This window comes from Thalia democratica, chromosome 5 (genome assembly GCF_965202585.1).
Source record: "Thalia democratica chromosome 5, ktThaDemo2.hap1.1, whole genome shotgun sequence".
NCBI classification, from domain to species: Eukaryota; Metazoa; Chordata; class Thaliacea; order Salpida; family Salpidae; genus Thalia; species Thalia democratica.
The window spans coordinates 44,592,895-44,612,343 of record NC_139169.1 but is presented as its reverse complement, the minus strand read 5'-3'; the positions used below and the strand labels follow the sequence as shown (position 1 = coordinate 44,612,343).

The 19,449-nt window shown below is 26.2% G+C and overlaps 1 pseudogene; it reads right to left on the bottom strand.

Annotated features, from left to right (window-relative positions):
• Positions 1 to 6,167: 6,167 nt before the first annotated feature.
• Positions 6,168 to 19,066, bottom strand: LOC145836582 (transketolase-like; annotated as a pseudogene).
• Positions 19,067 to 19,449: the final 383 nt, after the last annotated feature.

Sequence of the window (19,449 nt, the reverse complement as noted above, 5' to 3'; positions counted from 1 at the left end):
GTTTAGGCTACCCTGAAAAAAAATTATTTTAATATTAATTTATTTAAAAACAATTTTTCTAGAACACTAAAATTACGTGTCAGGAACTAAGATAAATGACAAAACAAGTTTTAAAAAACTGAATTAATACTACAATTACATTCTGTTAATAAGTATTTATTTGAATATTGCTCAGATATACAACTATTAAAGCTAATTTTAGAAAAAAAATAATAATTTTTCTTTTTTCAAACACTATTCTAAAATTTGTATTTAAGAGGAAAATAAGTTTGCAACTTTTTGTATTTATAAATGTAATTTGTAGCTTAAACAAATCTTCATAGTTTTAAACAAAACAAATGCATAGTTAAAAAAGAACACTTAAGAGAAAGTATAAAACTAACTTGAAAATTTGCAAGTTTTCATTTTTTTCAAACATTAAATTTATGTCAGTACATATATTTCAAGGAAATACATTATTTAAAAGTTGTTTTTGAAATAGTTCACCTAATTATGTAAACAAAAAATAAATGACAAAATCAATTATTTTGTGTAAAAACAATTAGAATACAAACCATCATCTAGCTGCAACTAAAACAAGCAGTTTTCATTATACCTTCAAAAAATATTATAACATTTGTATTATAAACAACTATAAAAAAATAATCTAAAATTGTTCTAACTTTTCACAAATACTTTTTTCTAAATTATAATGCCAAAAGTCAACCATAAAAACAATTCTTTGTTCACCAAACTCTGCACAATAATTAACAAAATGTGGCAAGGAGTCATCAAAAAGCAAGCACTTTCCTTCTTCCCAATATCTTTTTGTACCTCCTACTGTTATTGTGCAATTAGATGAAGGAGTTGGAACTTTTAAACCTAAATGACATCTTACTCTTGCATTGGTAGGTCCACAATGTTCAGGTATAATTGTGTTGGGTTTTATAATTGAAAAGCACACATTACCAAACTTACTATAATTAACACTGTTCAGTTTGTTTATTATTTCAATGGTCTTTGGGCAGGCTTTTACATTCTTTTCTACCTGCTTGCCTTGATTGTACAAATAGAAAACACTCCAGCAACCATCAGGTGTATTATTATGCTTCCAAGATTTATTACTAAGTTTGTCATTACTAGGGATAACTTGCATACATTCTTGTAAGATAACCTTCCAGCTACACTCTAATGACTTAACATCTTTTTCAAAATGTTTATTGTCAATAAAGGGTTGATCTGATAAAACTAAATTAGGAATCAAAATTTGTCCATTTTTTTGCACAATTTGATCTTTATCAAAAGTCTCAATAGTTTCTTTAGAAAAATGTTTATTTTTAAGTAGACATCGAAAGCAGTCACTGCTATCACACGTGGTAAAAGATTTTATACATATTTTTTTCATAAGTTTATGACTTAGTAAAATAAAAGGTATATATACTATCATTTCTAGCAAAAGTGATGCTAAGGAAAAGTTATAAGTAATCTCATTCATTCTAAAGAAAACTATTTGTTCCAACAATTAATTCTGACTGAAAAAATTGGTTTTAATTGGTGTTTAGAGTAGATGTTTTGTGAAACTGTTTGTACCAGAAATATATTGCGATCTGTTTGGGCTAAGATTTCTAGGCTAAGATTATGCAAAATCGAACATCTAATGTTCCGCATGAGTAATTATACTACCAAAACAGGCTAATATTTTGCAAATTACTTTCTAGTACACGCATGTGACGATTGGACTATAATCGATATTAAACTTTATTTAAACTAACTAAAAAACATATAAAAACGTTCCTTAGGCTTTCTAGTTACTGAACATTTTGTTTGTTTCAGATAAAAACAAATTAAACATACTTTTTTAAGACCTCAAAGTTCGGCTAAATTTCTTCAAAAATTTTCTAAAGAAAAGTACATTAGTGTGACGATTGGACTATAATTGATATTAAACTTTACTTAAACTAACTAAAAAACATATAAAAACGTTCCTTAGGCTTTCTAGTTACTGAACATTCTGTTTGTTTAAAAAAAAAATAATTAAACATACTTTTTTAAGACCTCTAAGTTCGGCTAAATTTCTTCAAAAATTTTCTAAAGAAAAGTACATTAGTGTGACGATTGGACTATAATCGATATTAAACTTTACTTAAACTAACTAAAAAACATATAAAAACGTTTCTTAGGCTTTCTAGTTACTGAACATTCTGTTTGTTTAAAAAAAAACTAATTAAACATACTTTTTTAAGACCTCAAAGTTCGGCTAAATTTCTTCAAAAATTTTCTAAAGAAAAGTACATTAGTGTGACGATTGGACTATAATCGATATTAAACTTTACTTAAACTAACTAAAAAACATATAAAAACGTTTCTTAGGCTTTCTAGTTACTGAACATTCTGTTTGTTTAAAAAAAAAATAATTAAACATACTTTTTTAAGACCTCTAAGTTCGGCTAAATTTCTTCAAAAATTTTCTAAAGAAAAGTACATTAGTGTGACGATTGGACTATAATCGATATTAAACTTTACTTAAACTAACTAAAACACATATAAAAACGTTCCTTAGGCTTTTTAGTTACTGAACATTTTGTTTGTTTCAGATAAAAACAAATTAAACATACTTTTTTAAGACCTCAAAGTTCGGCTAAATTTCTTCAAAAATTTTCTAAAGAAAAGTACATTAGTGTGACGATTGGACTATAATTGATATTAAACTTTACTTAAACTAACTAAAACACATATAAAAACGTTCCTTAGGCTTTCTAGTTACTGAACATTTTGTTTGTTTCAGATAAAAACAAATTAAACATACTTTTTTAAGACCTCAAAGTTCGGCTAAATTTCTTCAAAAATTTTCTAAAGAAAAGTACATTAGTGTGACGATTGGACTATAATCGATATTAAACTTTACTTAAACTAACTAAAACACATATAAAAACGTTCCTTAGGCTTTCTAGTTACTGAACATTTTGTTTGTTTAAAAAAAAACAAATTAAACATACTTTTTTAAGACCTCAAAGTTCGGCTAAATTTCTTCAAAAATTTTCTAAAGAAAAGTACATTAGTGTGACGATTGGACTATAATCGATATTAAACTTTACTTAAACTAACTAAAAAACATATAAAAACGTTTCTTAGGCTTTCTAGTTACTGAACATTCTGTTTGTTTAAAAAAAAACTAATTAAACATACTTTTTTAAGACCTCAAAGTTCGGCTAAATTTCTTCAAAAATTTTCTAAAGAAAAGTACATTAGTGTGACGATTGGACTATAATCGATATTAAACTTTACTTAAACTAACTAAAAAACATATAAAAACGTTTCTTAGGCTTTCTAGTTACTGAACATTCTGTTTGTTTAAAAAAAAAATAATTAAACATACTTTTTTAAGACCTCTAAGTTCGGCTAAATTTCTTCAAAAATTTTCTAAAGAAAAGTACATTAGTGTGACGATTGGACTATAATCGATATTAAACTTTACTTAAACTAACTAAAAAACATATAAAAACGTTTCTTAGGCTTTCTAGTTACTGAACATTCTGTTTGTTTAAAAAAAAACTAATTAAACATACTTTTTTAAGACCTCAAAGTTCGGCTAAATTTCTTCAAAAATTTTCTAAAGAAAAGTACATTAGTGTGACGATTGGACTATAATCGATATTAAACTTTACTTAAACTAACTAAAAAACATATAAAAACGTTTCTTAGGCTTTCTAGTTACTGAACATTCTGTTTGTTTAAAAAAAAAATAATTAAACATACTTTTTTAAGACCTCTAAGTTCGGCTAAATTTCTTCAAAAATTTTCTAAAGAAAAGTACATTAGTGTGACGATTGGACTATAATCGATATTAAACTTTACTTAAACTAACTAAAACACATATAAAAACGTTCCTTAGGCTTTCTAGTTACTGAACATTTTGTTTGTTTCAGATAAAAACAAATTAAACATACTTTTTTAAGACCTCAAAGTTCGGCTAAATTTCTTCAAAAATTTTCTAAAGAAAAGTACATTAGTGTGACGATTGGACTATAATCGATATTAAACTTTACTTAAACTAACTAAAACACATATAAAAACGTTCCTTAGGCTTTCTAGTTACTGAACATTTTGTTTGTTTCAGATAAAAACAAATTAAACATACTTTTTTAAGACCTCAAAGTTCGGCTAAATTTCTTCAAAAATTTTCTAAAGAAAAGTACATTAGTGTGACGATTGGACTATAATTGATATTAAACTTTACTTAAACTAACTAAAACACATATAAAAACGTTCCTTAGGCTTTTTAGTTACTGAACATTCTGTTTGTTTAAAAAAAAACTAATTAAACATACTTTTTTAAGACCTCAAAGTTCGGCTAAATTTCTTCAAAAATTTTCTAAAGAAAAGTACATTAGTGTGACGATTGGACTATAATTGATATTAAACTTTACTTAAACTAACTAAAAAACATATAAAAACGTTCCTTAGGCTTTCTAGTTACTGAACATTTTGTTTGTTTCAGATAAAAACAAATTAAACATACTTTTTTAAGACCTCAAAGTTCGGCTAAATTTCTTCAAAAATTTTCTAAAGAAAAGTACATTAGTGTGACGATTGGACTATAATCGATATTAAACTTTACTTAAACTAACTAAAACACATATAAAAACGTTCCTTAGGCTTTCTAGTTACTGAACATTTTGTTTGTTTAAAAAAAAACAAATTAAACATACTTTTTTAAGACCTCAAAGTTCGGCTAAATTTCTTCAAAAATTTTCTAAAGAAAAGTACATTAGTGTGACGATTGGACTATAATCGATATTAAACTTTACTTAAACTAACTAAAAAACATATAAAAACGTTTCTTAGGCTTTCTAGTTACTGAACATTCTGTTTGTTTAAAAAAAAAATAATTAAACATACTTTTTTAAGACCTCTAAGTTCGGCTAAATTTCTTCAAAAATTTTCTAAAGAAAAGTACATTAGTGTGACGATTGGACTATAATCGATATTAAACTTTACTTAAACTAACTAAAACACATATAAAAACGTTCCTTAGGCTTTTTAGTTACTGAACATTTTGTTTGTTTCAGATAAAAACAAATTAAACATACTTTTTTAAGACCTCAAAGTTCGGCTAAATTTCTTCAAAAATTTTCTAAAGAAAAGTACATTAGTGTGACGATTGGACTATAATTGATATTAAACTTTACTTAAACTAACTAAAACACATATAAAAACGTTCCTTAGGCTTTCTAGTTACTGAACATTTTGTTTGTTTCAGATAAAAACAAATTAAACATACTTTTTTAAGACCTCAAAGTTCGGCTAAATTTCTTCAAAAATTTTCTAAAGAAAAGTACATTAGTGTGACGATTGGACTATAATCGATATTAAACTTTACTTAAACTAACTAAAACACATATAAAAACGTTCCTTAGGCTTTCTAGTTACTGAACATTTTGTTTGTTTAAAAAAAAACAAATTAAACATACTTTTTTAAGACCTCAAAGTTCGGCTAAATTTCTTCAAAATTTTTCTAAAGAAAAGTACATTAGTGTGACGATTGGACTATAATTGATATTAAACTTTACTTAAACTAACTAAAACACATATAAAAACGTTCCTTAGGCTTTTTAGTTACTGAACATTTTGTTTGTTTAAAAAAAAACTAATTAAACATACTTTTTTAAGACCTCAAAGTTCGGCTAAATTTCTTCAAAAATTTTCTAAAGAAAAGTACATTAGTGTGACGATTGGACTATAATCGATATTAAACTTTACTTAAACTAACTAAAACACATATAAAAACGTTCCTTAGGCTTTCTAGTTACTGAACATTTTGTTTGTTTCAGATAAAAACAAATTAAACATACTTTTTTAAGACCTCAAAGTTCGGCTAAATTTCTTCAAAAATTTTCTAAAGAAAAGTACATTAGTGTGACGATTGGACTATAATCGATATTAAACTTTACTTAAACTAACTAAAACACATATAAAAACGTTCCTTAGGCTTTCTAGTTACTGAACATTTTGTTTGTTTCAGATAAAAACAAATTAAACATACTTTTTTAAGACCTCAAAGTTCGGCTAAATTTCTTCAAAAATTTTCTAAAGAAAAGTACATTAGTGTGACGATTGGACTATAATTGATATTAAACTTTACTTAAACTAACTAAAACACATATAAAAACGTTCCTTAGGCTTTTTAGTTACTGAACATTCTGTTTGTTTAAAAAAAAACTAATTAAACATACTTTTTTAAGACCTCAAAGTTCGGCTAAATTTCTTCAAAAATTTTCTAAAGAAAAGTACATTAGTGTGACGATTGGACTATAATTGATATTAAACTTTACTTAAACTAACTAAAAAACATATAAAAACGTTCCTTAGGCTTTCTAGTTACTGAACATTTTGTTTGTTTCAGATAAAAACAAATTAAACATACTTTTTTAAGACCTCAAAGTTCGGCTAAATTTCTTCAAAAATTTTCTAAAGAAAAGTACATTAGTGTGACGATTGGACTATAATCGATATTAAACTTTACTTAAACTAACTAAAAAACATATAAAAACGTTTCTTAGGCTTTCATCAATAAAAAAGGCTTTCATCTTTAAAAAGACTACAAATTTTTTTTCTAAATATACAGTGAAAGTAAACTAACATCTTCATATCCAGGTTTTGTCATTTTGTGATTGTTTTTTAAAAGCATGTTGTCTTCGTTTACAATTTTTTTCCAAGTTTCTTCATCAATATCTTTACTAACACTTGTGGCCTCGTCCAAAATTTCAGCAAGCATCGACTTGTCACAAAGATGCTGTCGTGTTTCATTCATGTGGTGATGGTCCTGTAAAATCAAAAGACTAAATAAAAAAGTTTATGAGTATAATAGTTTAAGACTATAATGTGGTTCAAGTTTTTATTACAAAAGTTAACATAGATTATTTAGTTATTTCATAATTATTTAATATTCATAAAATATATTTAAAACAACATCAGATACTAACTTCTATGTTGCTTAGTCTAGAATCCTCGAACTGCGGTTGAACAAAATCGTCTCCACTGTAGAAGTCTTCATCATTTTCGGCAATTGCTTTTCCGAGATCATTTATCCAGTCCGCTTCCTCCATCCCGTTGTCGATTGCTGCTGCACTCCCGTTCTCGAAGCTGTCCATTGCTGCACTCCCGTTCTCGACGTTGTCCGTTGCTGCACTCCCGTTCTCGACGTTGTCCGTTGCTGTACTCCCGTTCTCGAAGCTGTCCATTGCTGCACTCCCGTTCTCGACGTTGTCCGTTGCTGTACTCCCGTTCTCGAAGCTGTCCGTTGCTGTACTCTCCTCAAAACCATTTCTTTTGCTTAAACTTCCCTTTAAAACACCTTTAAAACGCCTATTCACAAGAAACTCAGTAGAACTACCACTAGCAAGAGTATTTACATCCAATTTTTTCTTATTGTTAATTTTATCTTTAAACATAAAGTTTCTATTTAAAACAAAGTCAAATGAGTTATTTTTAGTACCTGTAGTTTTTTCTTCAATACCTTTATTTAATACAAAATTAAAAGAGTTAGAACCATTTTCTACATATTTTTTTTCGACATTAAATTCTAAACCAAATGAGTTAGACTTAGTTTCTGAAGCTTTTTTTTCAACAACTTTAACAAATGCAGATGGCTTATCTACAACTTTACAACATTTAGTGCTTACAATATTAGAACTTTTATGTACAACTAACTTACTATTACCATTAGAATAAAAACTTGTATTATCAACGAACTCATCATCAGAGCTATCTAAATTAGGCCTTTTAACTTTTGAACATAAACTGTTGTTATCAACAAATTTTCTTTTTCTACTAATATTACTTTCATCTTTACTTTTTACAATATGAGAGGCTGAGCTAGATGGTATATTAGCTCCTGTAAACATTTAAAACTAAGAACAACTACAACTATGAAAAAAGCAAAATAAACTTATCTTCACAAAACAAAAACTTTTAAACAAAAGTATTATAAAACGACAAAAAATGTTACTAAAAATATTTTAATTTAACAAATACTGTTAAAAACAAACACTGTACTATATAAATTAAAAAAACCATTAAAAAAAGAAATAAACAAGTAAAAAACCTTTTAAAACCGTCTCATACATCTCTTGAATGCCATTACTGTTATTTAGCCAAGCTCTTCTAACCATCTGTATATCTTTAAACTGTACATTTGCTGCCTTACAGTTTTTGTATTTCTCGACTACCTTCTTACAGGCTTCCCTCTGATTAGTTGCAAAGATAACTTTGAAATTAATACTATGCATAATATTTACAAGCTTTTTTGTGTCTTTATAAAGACATAAAGCAGTTTTTCGTTTCACCATCATGAAAGTTTCAATAGTTCACTAGAAGTTTCAGTGTATACTAAACTTTAACTTTAGTCTAGACAAAACCGCGCGAAAAGGTGTAGTGTTACTAAATTTATATCTTAAATTGAAGTTTCAGGAACAGAAAATACTTTTCTTTAGAAAATTTTTGAAGAAATTTAGCCGAACTTTGAGGTCTTAAAAAATTATGTTTAATTTGTTTTTATCTAAAACAAACAAAATGTTCAGTAACTAGAAAGCCTAAGGAAGGTTTTTATATGTGTTTTAGTTAGTTTAAATAAAGTTTAATATCAATTATAGTCCAATCGTCACACTAATGTACTTTTCTTTAGAAAATTTTTGAAGAAATTTAGCCGAACTTTGAGGTCTTAAAAAAGTATGTTTAATTAGTTTTTTTTTAAACAAACAGAATGTTCAGTAACTAGAAAGCCTAAGAAACGTTTTTATATGTTTTTTAGTTAGTTTAAGTAAAGTTTAATATCAATTATAGTCCAATCGTCACACTAATGTACTTTTCTTTAGAAAATTTTTGAAGAAATTTAGCCGAACTTTGAGGTCTTAAAAAAGTATGTTTAATTTGTTTTTATCTGAAACAAACAAAATGTTCAGTAACTAGAAAGCCTAAGGAACGTTTTTATATGTGTTTTAGTTAGTTTAAGTAAAGTTTAATATCGATTATAGTCCAATCGTCACACTAATGTACTTTTCTTTAGAAAATTTTTGAAGAAATTTAGCCGAACTTTGAGGTCTTAAAAAAGTATGTTTAATTTGTTTTTTTTTAAACAAACAAAATGTTCAGTAACTAGAAAGCCTAAGGAACGTTTTTATATGTGTTTTAGTTAGTTTAAATAAAGTTTAATATCGATTATAGTCCAATCGTCACACTAATGTACTTTTCTTTAGAAAATTTTTGAAGAAATTTAGCCGAACTTTGAGGTCTTAAAAAAGTATGTTTAATTTGTTTTTATCTGAAACAAACAAAATGTTCAGTAACTAGAAAGCCTAAGGAACGTTTTTATATGTTTTTTAGTTAGTTTAAGTAAAGTTTAATATCGATTATAGTCCAATCGTCACATGCGTGTACTAGAAAGTAATTTGCAAAATATTAGCCTGTTTTGGTAGTATAATTACTCATGCGGAACATTAGATGTTCGATTTTGCATAATCTTAGCCTAGAAATCTTAGCCCAAACAGATCGCAATCCAGAAATATTTATTTGTATGTTGATACAAAATTATAATTAAAACTCAAAGTATACAATTTAAGTATGGAATCAGTTTCAGCTCAGCTGTAGTATAAGTTGCTTAGAACTTTATGGCTGTTATTTATTTATCACAAACAGTTTTAGGAACATTTTTAACAAAAATTTTCAATCTATATTTATACCCCTATACCTAACCCACCATACCAAAACATAGAAAAAAAAGATCAAAAAAAACTAACATTTAAAATAGAATTAAATTATCTAATCAGATAATAGTTTTATCTAATCAGAAGCGCTTTAAATTTGTAGTTGACAGACAGTTTTATCTTAGTGCTAGAAATAGGGTAGCTTAAAAACCTGCTAATAGTTTGAATATATGAAGTCAAAATTAATTTTTATATCTATTACTACATATTTTTATAATCTATACCCCTATCCTTAACCAACCTTACCCAAAGAAATAAAAGTTTCAATAAATAAAATCAAAAATAGCATTTTAAAAAATCTTAGTTGCAAAGATGCAAATAGTCTCACACAGACTTTTAAAGCTATCGTTAAAAATATGACTATAAAGTATCAGTAGGTAACAAACAGTCTTCGAACCTGATCTCGCCCGCAACGGAATTTTTGCTAGAAAGAAATATTTTAATTAAAATCTGAGATTTCGTATTACTGATAATTAAATAAAACTTTGTAAATAAATTTTAGTAATAAACTTTATATTCATAGATGTTAAATTTGATTTAGCAAAGGGAAACATAATTAATCAAACAGTAAGTTTTAAACTAAAGCAAAAAGTAGTTTATTCAGTATTAAAACTCATTATTTAGGATAAAAAAAACTTATATTTATTTGTATAGTTATTAAACATAAAAAGCAATGTTATAAGGTGGTGGTGGTGGTGGTCTAAAAATCCGGTTCTAGTTTTAAAAAACGGTTCAATTCGGTAAATGAGTCATACACTTTATGCTTAAAAAATATTTTTGACTATCACTGTAGTGCTTGTTAAGTTTAAACTTATTCTAGCTGTGATTTTAAAGTATATAATTCTTATAAATCAAAAAATAAACATTGGCGAAAATCTACAGAGCTTAAGCCTGACTAAACTTTTTTATGCCGTTAGACAAGCCCAAGTTTTCAGAAAGGTTTGGTCGTACCAATTCGATCATCAGATATTAAGCCTTCAGTAAACTAAGACCCGGGTTTCGTTACTATTGAGACTCGTCAGTTAGCCGCAACCTAAAAACTTGCAGTCGTTAATCTACAAACCGTTTATCATGTTTTACTGCAAAGCATTGTATTCAGTACGAGCGTACCAATCAGCTGTTATGCCTTATGGACAATGTATTAAATAATGCAAAGCAAAGACAATGCTGACGTAACCTATCAATACCAGAAAACGGTTGCTTTGTGATAATACATAACAAACTGTTTATAGGTTGCCTACTGCAAGTGTTTCGGTAGTAGCTGACTGACAAGTCAATAAGAACGAAAAACGGGTCTTCTCAGTCTACCGTAAGCTTGTTGTCTGATGATCGAGTTGGTTTGTTCAAACTTTGTGATAATTTTCAAAGTAAATATTACTAAAAAAAACTATGCTTGCAATTTAATAAAGCGGCCAACAAAATTTTTACCTAGTTTTCCTTTTCGATCAAAACTTTATAACAGGGTTGTCACAAATTAAAGTAAATTTAAACAGGCATTACTTCATTCATATTGATTTGTAAAAGGTATACATAAAAAAATGTATATACAACAGTCTTTATTTTTAATTGCAAGTTTTTAAAATGTGGAATTTAAGTAAACCTTTTTGGTAGTCAATCTGATTAAATGAATAGGTTTAATGACATTTAAATCAATGTTATTATTAGAAAAATAAAATTTCCATGCGATTTAATAACACAAAATACAATACTTAGTTTTGGTAAATCATATTAAAAAAAAATATTAGATATATTAAATAAATGATGACTAAAGTAGTCTGATGATCGATGTGGTATAGTCAAACATTTATGTTAACTTTAGCTAGTCTCTTGGTATACGTAAGTCCAGCTCAGACTTCTGATCTGTTATACTTTCGCCGATGTTTCCTTTAATTTTATAAAGAAAAACAATTTTGACTATTTTTAATTAATTTTTAAAACTGATGAGGTTTTTTAAAAGCATTCTATTTAGATTTATTGTCACCCTTTTGTTAGAGTATTGATGTTTTATTATTTGTTTTATTTCATTTAGTAATAATGTGATTTTATAAACATATGAACGTATTTATATTCAAACTGCTTTATGAGAACCGTGTTTTTTAAGAGATTCATTAAAGTATAAAATATACTTGAAGCACATTGATTAAAAAAGTATAATTTTTTAAAAGTTATGTTTTCAAAATTTAAATTAATAACAAAAAAGTTCCAAAATTATCTACATATTTTATAAAACTTAAGAATTTTTTTGTTCTTAAGTTATTATACATAGGAAAAGTATACATTACAATACACTTTACCTGACAATTTTTTGGTGGGGTGCACGAAAGTTTAAACTCGGACAACTTTTTTTTTGAAGGGCCAATACTCAAAAAGTAATGTATATTTTTAACTAGTAAGAAATACATATGTGAGTTTTTATAATAGTTAATTTTAGATATATTTTAAAACCTTTTTTCATACTGAAGTAATTCATAAGCACAGAAGTGTTGTTATTATTATGTAACTCCTGTTTAAACAATATCATAAATGTTTTACTTGACTTTTATTATTAATATATAACATTTATTAGTTCTTTTTATGTATTTTTCCTTTACTCAATTATTTAAATAAAAGAGATGCTGTGAAAGCAAGTAGTAATACTTTTGTGTTTTAAATACTTGATGTTAGCAGTGTGGCTCGTAATATAATAAAACATCTTTTCAAATAAATGGCTATTTTTTAATAGAAAATTTAGGGTTTTGTAAATAATTTTATATAGTAAACAAAAAGTACATATGATTTAGTTTTTTGTTTAACTTATACTAAACACTTAGTGTCGTAAATAACTAGATTGTAGGAGCCTTCCAAGTATCTAAGCTTAAAATTGTCTTATACTTATATTAAAATTATATTGATACTTAATTTAATATAAATCCTAGTTTTTTAAATAGTTTTGTTTCTTTTATAAATTTGCAAGTAAACAATAAACTAAAACCAAAAACATTTTTATACCTTTATATTTAAGAAATAGTAATCAAATATTTAAAAGTTATGTTAGAGTTACTTTAAACCAGGCATATCTATTTTTTAGCTCATTGGTTTTAATGCAATAAAAATAACTAACTAGGCTGCCAAAAAAACCTTATGTGAAATAATCAAAGAATGTATTTTACCATTAAAGTAGTTACTACTTACTCTATAATAATATTATTTGGAAGTGAAACTGTTTATCTCTTCAAATACTCAAGTACATAGCAAATGCTTTTTGTTAGATACTATTTAGCCTCAGCTAATACTTGAGTACATTCTAGTAATCTTAAAATACACTATCAAATATAAAAATAAATATTTTTTCATTAATATTTACTTAATGTTTTTTATTGTTTCAATAACCCATTTTAGACATCAATTTATAGAATAACTTTTCTGTATTACTAAGTCATCAAGAATTTTAATATATAAAATATCGTTAGAAACTTTAATAAAACAAGGAGTAGATTTGTTTACTTGATGTACATTTTTAGTTCAGAAAAAAATATTTCGTTATTAAAAAACTAATCGATTATTTTTTGTGTATTTGATTTGACATAATTTTAAATAAATTTTAAGTATATAAAAGTATATATAAAAACTATTAAAAAAAGAATTTAAGTTGGTTTCCACAGTTAAACTAAAATTTTTTAAATGAAATAGTTAATTCAATAAGTCAAAATAATTACTGACAAACTTTCAAGCTGAACTTCTCTGTCTTGAAATGTTAAGACTAAAAAATGAGACTAAAAAGTATTTGATGCACTTTATTAAATGTACGCAAAATTAAAAGTTTTTTTGACAAAGCGATAAAATTTTTTTACAAACTAAATTGTATGAGAAAATCATTACATACGTTAGATATAAATTACATTATTTTAGCTTAAATTACTTTTTGCTTAGGCTAATTTTTTGTATTAGCAATGAAGTTGTCAAAATAGCTTAAGTTATAACTTGTTTCCTTGCAACTAAAAGCACAAAAATAAGGTTTTCAAAATACATTTCCTTTTAAAAGTAAGTTTTTACGTCAACTTTTGTTTCTTAAAGTTATTTAAAACCACCTTGGTAAAAGAAAGTGAGTGTAAAAAACTATAAAATTGAAAATCAGCTTATACAAAAATATATATAGTAAACTGGTTAAAGTAAAGTAATTAGGTTTGGTCGTTTAACAACACTGTAGACTACTATTTATGGTTTTTTAGATAAATAAAATAACAAATTAACTTTTTTTTATAGATACGTAAAACTAAATGTCTTCTTAAATCTTTGAATATTTTATTTAAAAAAAACTGAAAGTTACCAAAGATGCCAGTTATTTTTAAATATCAAAACTAAAAAATACATCAAATATTTCTAACTTAGCTTAATTTAAATGCTATAATGTGATAATTTTCGTTCAATACAAAATAAAACATTACTTGTGGTCGGTGACACGAAATGTTATAGGTTTGAAATATAAAAAATATTCAACTTAGTGCTGAAAAGTAAGGTATTTATAGATATTTTAGAGCGCATTTTTAAAGAAATTAATAATACTTTTATCATAACCGTTTGTTAGGCAGTGTCTTATTATTCAACCTTTGCAAACAAGGTTTTTTTAAACATACTATTTAAGTTCTGTATCAAATTAGACGTAATAACTTTTACCAAGCTTAAGTTTATTCAAAAAATATGTTCTTACAAGCAAATATTTAAAAAAATTTGAAATTGTGCAATTTATTCGAATTATCACATTGATTTATTTCATCAATTCTTTTGATAGAATTTAATAAGCATGAAATTAAAAAATTATAGTAACCATACCGATATCTGACTGAACAACTACCTAAAAGATTATATTTTTTAGTCGTTGCTCAGAATACGAAAACGTTGTTTTTTTTTAAAGAGCATAGTATAAAAAAAATTAAGCTTTAAGCATTTTATTACTTTCAAAAAATATGTGAATTTCTAAATAAATTTTAGTATGAGATTTCAGGTATGAAAAGTTCATAAAACTCATAACATATCAGATTTGCTTTATCATCAATTGTGTATCAATAATGTTCTATTTTGATACATACCATTAATGTGATAAAAAGTAAGATTTACTATTACGTTTGTTCCTGGCTCATTAATGTTCAGAAAACGTTCTGTTTACTTATCTTAAAGTTTACTTTGAAAGTTTTACTAATTTCATAAAATATTTTATATAGTAACAAAACATAACCTCTCATCTTTCAGGTTTAGTGTAAACATTTTTATATAAGCACTACTAAAGTATCTTCAACATTTTAATGTTTATATAAAGGTTTTACACTTTTTGATAGTACTTTACATTTAAACTTATACCTAACTTTTTGTATTGTTTTGTTAATTAAATATTAATGAGTCTGATACAGTTAGGCTTTAAACAACTTTTCAGAGTGATTTTATTAGCATAGAAAAAAAATCTAAAGTTTTAGGAAACATAAAACAACCTTAGATTTGCCAATACTGATACAGTCTTTATTATCATAAATAACACGTGTTTAATTTATTGTGCCCCGAATATAGCACATTCCTTGAGTGTTTGCTGCCAAAAATACCGCATGTTCCATCGACACAGCATCCGATGGGTACAAAACTGTCATACTTTGAATGACTCGGAACATAGCCAGATCTTCTAGCGCCATTTGTGACGGACCATCGGATCCTAAAATGTACTTTTTTTTAATTCAAACTTATAAGTTACTGAATACATAAGTTGTATTCGTTTTTGTTTCTAAGGTCACATTACTTGCAGAAAAACTTTTTAAAAGTTAAAAATTTAATTGTCTGCTCAACTAGAAAAATATGCTTAAAGTTTTCGATATGCTTATTTTATTAACTTTACATTAAAACATTCAAACATAGTTTAATAACTTTTAAACATAGTTTTATGTAAATGAAAACATAGTTTAATAAAAAAACCAATGGAAATTCCACCATGAGAACCGAATTTTTAGATGTTAGACTGGGGGATTGCAGCCATTCTAATATGATCGTATGCTCGGCTAAAAGATGTTGCTAATGTAGAGAAAAATGTGATTCATGCGGTTTCTCGTTGACATTCCTATTGCCACCCCAACCTGTTGATTTTAGAAATAATTTGTTTCGTTAAAGTCTAAAGATTATTTTATTGTTTGTTGAAGGACAAAAAAAAGCGCTCAAAACATTTGGTCCTAGGACTTGGTGCAAAATAAACTTATTGGCTATCGGGTCACACACTTTTTGGATACCTTTTAAGGTCTTGTCCTGGACTTTAACGTCTTGTACGTATTTACAGTTAATATGCTCCTTATAGTTTATAAATAAGAAATTTTTGTTTAAAAATATTTTTAAGTACCACAAAGTAACACTTTTAAGTGATAAATGATGTCAAAACCATTTTAAAACCATGCTTTGTTCTGCAATAAAACATTCAACAAAATTATCGGGAAATTCGATTTTGAAGTCTTTTGCAAAAGTACAGTTTTCATATCACTGTCCAGTGCGTATATTCTGTCGTAACACTTCCTTAGCTTGATCAGGGATTTACCAGAAGCTTCACGCGTGGAAATCTAAAAACAAAGTTATGCATGTTAAAATGAGAAAGCTAGAAATAAGTATTCAGAGTAGATGGTACATTATAAAAAGATTACCATTTTGTCCAATATTGTAACATGGAGGTGAAGGAAGATTGATACGTTGTATTTTAATTCGGCTCAATTTTATTTCTGCTTTAAACACTAATTTACCTGGTTTAATGTCCATGTTGTTCATATTTAACTCAATACTGTACAATTTGTCTACTGCATCAGGTTTAACTGTTTGACCGTGAAATCCAAGCTTGTTTTCTTGCTCTGTTAAATGGAATATTTTTAACACAAAATTAACAACTTGTTTTACTGGTTGCGTATTAATTGGATTACAACACTACTTCAAGTTTAGATATTTCCTATTTAAAATTCACAACATTTTACTGTTGACGTTTGGTCTGCAGTAATAAAAACTTAACTTTAAAGTATATTAAATTAATTTAAAACCGAGTATTCCTTTTCCTTTGACAGTTTTAACAATCAAGCAACTAGGTCTTCCCGTCTCCTTTTTTGCTTTAGAAAGTTGGAAATTTAGTTCTTCTATGTCATGACTCATGACCGTTTACAGCGACTGAATTCCAACTGTTCATTCATTAAACAAGATTAAGTAGTAAACAAACTAAAGCTAAGCATGAAAAGCTATCATACCCAAATGAAGTTACTCTGTCGAAATAAGTCTTAACGTCGTGTCCTACAGGAGTTACTTCGGATTGTCCAAGTCTATTCGCATCTATGATAGCAACTAAGTTGTCCAGCCTAATTTTTTTCAACTTCATAAAATGTTAAAATAAGAACATTTTTTAACATCACAAATACTTAGCATACTTGATAATCTTTACCGATTAGTTTTTTAAATGTTATGTTATCAATGACATTTAAGTTGTTTTATTAATTTTTGTTTATTTTAACCAAGAATCTGTAAATCGTAACTTTTTGTCTATAGTTTATTGCTTTTTAATTGGGTTGATTTTTTAATTAAATTTTCGTAACAAACTTATTTGAATTCTTTTACCAGCTAGTAAGTTAAACTACTTATACCTTACTTTTAAGATAAAAAAAAATTATTCAAAGTAAAATACTAATTCAAAAAAGTGTTTAGTTTAAACTTGTGCTAAATTTATATGTGCTAATTTAGTATAACATATGAGTTAAACTATGTAATAGTGTAACAAAATCTTCAATATAAAACAATGAACACTTTTAAGTGGAAACAGCGAACAGTACAAAGGTACGTTCAAACCATAGTTATGTTAAAAAAAAAGTAAAATTGCTAATCTTTTAGCTAATGAAATATGTAACAAATAATAGTTTTTCATCGTAAGTAACTATTTTAAATAAAACTGTTATTCTAAAAAAAGGTTTTATAAACAACTTGAAAGAATGGACACACATAAAGAATAAATGTTTTATTGCTAAAACTTTGTTAACATAAGAGTTAGTTAGTTTTTGCGTTTCTTCTAAAAATACTATCCCATGATTAACTTGTGATTAATTAATTTGTTAACCAAATTAATTATTTAATCTATAAAAAAAAATTAACTAAAAATATCTACATAAATTAAACTTGTAGTGACTTGCGAATACAAACGCTTCCCAAACACTCCCCTCCGACATCTCCCCATCTCCAAGAAGACAGTAAACTCGAAAACTGGTTTTATTTGAAATTTAATAAAACTGAATATAAATTATTGAAGTTATATTCAAATACTTTTAGATCAAACATCATTAACAACTAATTAACTTAATTTTAGAACAGTAAAGCTGCATCTTTGTTTAATTTAAGTATAAGGCAATTCTTAAAAAATAAAACTACCAATTTTTCGAAAAATAAATAGTAATATATTTTATATACAACAAATTGTAATTTTACAAAACTTTAGAAATAAATGTATATTATAAATTTATCATAAATTTAGCAAATTAATTATGCAGTTTAACAAGCCTTTTTTTAATTTTTGTATAAACTAACTTAGTTTTGTCTACATATTTAGCAGTGTAAGCCATACCGCAAGCAATGTTTATACCTTGACCTAATGAGCCAGTTGCTACATCGATGAAACTTATTTTCTGTTGTATGTAAGATTTATAGGTTTTACATCAAATACTTTAATTTTAGTATTTTAATTAGTTTTTATAGTATTAGCTTTAATAAACAGATAAAGTTAATTAATAAAGCTATATACATAATTATAAACTGGATACATAGTTTAGTCCTATAATGTGCTTGTATAAAAGGAAATAGTTGTTACTATTTTTTATTAATAAATCTAAAAGATTTTTCGATCATAAAATATAAAAAGGATGTACTTTGTAAACATTTAATATCATTAAAAAAAAAATAATTACTAATTACTGTAAGTAATGGTTTCATTAAAAGATCAAAATCATTTATGACAGTTTATCTCTATTTTGTAACGCGTACAAGTTATAGATCTTTTAAACAGAAAGTTTTTCAATTTAAGGTTTTTTTTTAAATAAAAGTGGTTATTCAATGTTTTAACTTTTTAATTAACTTTTGAAGACTAATTGCATGACCATCTACGTGTAGAAAATCAAAACATATAAAAACTCTTATTTACAGCAGCAATGGCGCATACATTTGATAGATTGAATGTTTTAACTAACAGGAGTTTGATGTCCCTCCAATAAGCAACCTTTTTTTCTCAGTTTTAATAATTCTTTCTCTTCAATAACTTCATTTTCCGCCCAAGCTGCATACAACGCAGGACAGGCGTGCCCCTTCATAAAACTTTACTAGCTTCTCAACTCTTACTTGATTATTCACACAAACCGTTAAAAAGTAAAAAACAACTTTTTTAATTATACTTACACCTTCAAATTTTAAACCATTTGTACTGTAAATACCGTTGTTTAAAGTAGATTTTACTATGTAAAACAATATTAAGACCAAAAAAAGGTATGGAAATATAGTTTTTTAAACAATACTTAATCTTGAATAACTCAACGATAGACTTTGTACTTTTGAATTTTTGATTTTTTTACAGTAACTAAATTTATGTTTTTTACAGTAAGATTTATTTACAGTAGGCTTACATTCATTATCTATACTTTAGTGCATATTACTCATTTCCTTCACTCCTATATTAGTACTGCACACACAAGGATAA